This window comes from Entelurus aequoreus, linkage group LG15 (assembly GCF_033978785.1).
Source record: "Entelurus aequoreus isolate RoL-2023_Sb linkage group LG15, RoL_Eaeq_v1.1, whole genome shotgun sequence".
In the NCBI taxonomy this organism is placed as follows: Eukaryota; Metazoa; Chordata; class Actinopteri; order Syngnathiformes; family Syngnathidae; genus Entelurus; species Entelurus aequoreus.
In genome coordinates, this window is record NC_084745.1 from 46,501,579 (window position 1) to 46,504,576 (window position 2,998).

The window sequence follows — 2,998 nt, forward strand, 5'->3', positions numbered from 1 at the left end:
AAACAAAAAATCCCACGCCTTGTAACAAAGGTAGGTGGGAGTGGGCCCCCCTCACAAGAGTCTTCAATAAAGGTAATTATTCATTCAGCCATTGTTTTCTGCATGTAAGACACTATTTTTTTTTATCAATGAAAAGTGTTTGGTGTTAATATTTTGGGGTGTCTGGAATGGATTGATTGTATTTACATGATTTTTTTTACAGGAATAATTGCTTCAGTTTTCCTACAACTTGATCTTTGCCGAATTTGGACACAAAGGATTTAAAACTGTGTTTAGTAAGGAGTTACTAATGAAAGCAACAACCAGCATCACACTAAGATGAAATTGATATTAAATACAAAAAGGTAACATCACACAGCAGCAACATGTAAACAACTACTACTACTACTACTACGTGCCAGCAACCTGAGGGTTCCTGGTTCAATCCCCACCTTCTACCAACTTTGTCCCGTCCGTTGTGTCCTTGAGCAAGATACTTCACCCTTGCTCCTGATGGGTTGTGGTTAGGGCCTTGCATGGCAGCTCCCGCCATCAGTGTGTGAATGTGTGTGTGAATGGGTGAATGTGGAAATAGTGTCAAAGCGCTTTGAGTACCTTGATAGTAGAAAAACTATACAAGCATAACCCATTTACATTTACTACTACGGGGGTATAATGAACAACAAACCGATTGAAGTAACAAGCTGGCAATCTTACAATACCCCACCTGAGGGAAATGGAGACAAGACGGCCATGGAAGCACATTCACTCTCTTCAATCTGAGCACGCTCTCGCTGACGTCACTTGGCAGAAACCAACAACCGCCTTTTAAAAAGCACACGCACTCTGCTCTCATGAAACATCTCGCAACACTGCATGTGCCTGAAGTTTTGTTTTTAAGCAACACACTTTTTTCTTCTATTTTTTACAGTCATTATGAGAGACAAGAAGACACAATATTTTTGTTTTTTTCGCTTTCTAACATAAAAATCGGCTCATTCTAGGTGGCTAGCAATGCCGCTAATTGGAGCAATCATTTCTATCTCTAAATCGCTTTAAAAATGCATTAAAAAACCGCCAACAATACTTCATTTACGTTCCATAACCTGTATAATAACCAAACTGTAGCGACATTGTTATTGTAAAAGCAAACACTGAGGAATTATTTTTCTAGCGTAGTAACACATCGGCGTGCTACGGTATTAGCCGTAGAAGCTAACTACGGCAAGAGAGAAGCTAGCTTCTACGTCGGCACGAAACGCGTTTGAGTTTGTAATGCACAACAATCTGTACTGAGTGAAAAACAAGAACACTTATATTACAGTGTCTGTAAAGTATTATTTCATGTTGTGTTTGTACACAGCGTGCAGGGATGTGCTGCGTGTATCGTGAACAATATTATAGTGACTTACTCCGTGGACAATTGTCCTTCCGGTCAAGCTGGCTGGGGACGTTTCCTGTTGACTTGGGCACTCCAATGATTCAGCATAGTTTGGCTCAAAAGATAATGTTGTGAATACTTATTTGTCCAAAACAGTCGTCTTCGTCGTCTGTCACCAAGTCTGCCATGTTTAGAACACACGTGTGTGTTTATTTGTTAATTGGCGGAAGTAGGAACACATGGTTGACGCCGGAAGTCGCATGTGCGCTGCTATGGAAACGGATATCAATGCGCCAAAATGCGATCAATATTGTTTATAGTACATATTGTTATGAAGGTGTCTAGACTGTTACTACATTATATATATATATATATATATATATATATATATATATATATATATATATATATATATATATATATATATATATATATATATATATATATATATATACTTGCTGTGTGTATATTGTACATATTACATATTGTTATGAAGGTGTCTGTTACTACATTATATATATATATATATTGATTGATTGATTGAAAATTTTAATTAGTAGGTTGCACAGTTAAGTACATATTCCGTACAATTGACCACTAAATGGTAACACCCGAATAAGTTTTTCAACTTGTTTAAGTCGGGGTCCACTTAAATTGATTCAATATATTCAATATTGTGTATATTGTACATATTACATATTGTTATGAAGGTGTCTGTTACTACATTATATATATACTTGCAGTGTGTATATAAAACACATTACATATTGTTATGAAGGTGTCTGTTACTATATTATATATATAATGATAAATAAATGGGTTATACTTATATAGCGCTTTTCTACCTTCAAGGTACTCAAAGCGCTTTGACAGTATTTCCACATTCATCCATTCACACACACATTCACACACTGATGATACTTGCTGTGTGTATATTGTACATATTACATATTGTTATGGTGTCTTACTACATTATATATATACTTGCAGTGTGTATATAAAAAATATTACATATTGTTATGAAGGTGTCTGTTACTACATTATATATATACTTGCTGTGTGTATATTGTACATATTACATATTGTTATGAAGGTGTCTTACTGCATTATATATATACTTGCAGTGTGTATATTGTACATATTACATATTGTTATGAAGGTGTCTGTTACTACATTATATATATAATTGCAATGTGTATATAAAACATATTACATATTGTTATGGTGTCTGTTACTATACTATATATATACTTGCTGTGTGTATATTGTACATATTACATATTGTTATGAAGGTGTCTAGACTGTTACTACATTATATATATACTTGCTGAGTGTATATTGTACATATTACATATTGTTATAGTGTCTTACTACATTATATATATACTTGCAGTGTTTATATAAAACATATTACATATTGTTATGAAGGTGTTTGTTACTACATTATATATATATACTTGCAGTGTGTATATAAAACATATTACATATTGTTATGGTGTCTGTTACTACATTATATATATACTTGCAGTGCGCATATAAAACATATCACATATTGTTATGAAGGTGTCTGTTACTACATTATATACTTGCAGTGTGTATATAAAACATGTTACATATTGTTATGGTGTCTGTTACTAC

General features: G+C 33.8%; 1 protein-coding gene across 1 annotated transcript in view; it reads right to left on the minus strand.

Moving 5' to 3' along the window:
• Positions 1–1,528, minus strand: part of rnf32 (ring finger protein 32) — a 282,695-nt gene extending 281,167 nt beyond the window's left edge. The window contains exon 1 of the mRNA XM_062021648.1: positions 1,392–1,528. The gene's annotated coding sequence lies outside the window, so the exon portion shown is untranslated. The remainder of the gene's footprint in view (positions 1–1,391) is intronic.
• Between the last annotated feature and the right edge of the window lie 1,470 nt (positions 1,529–2,998).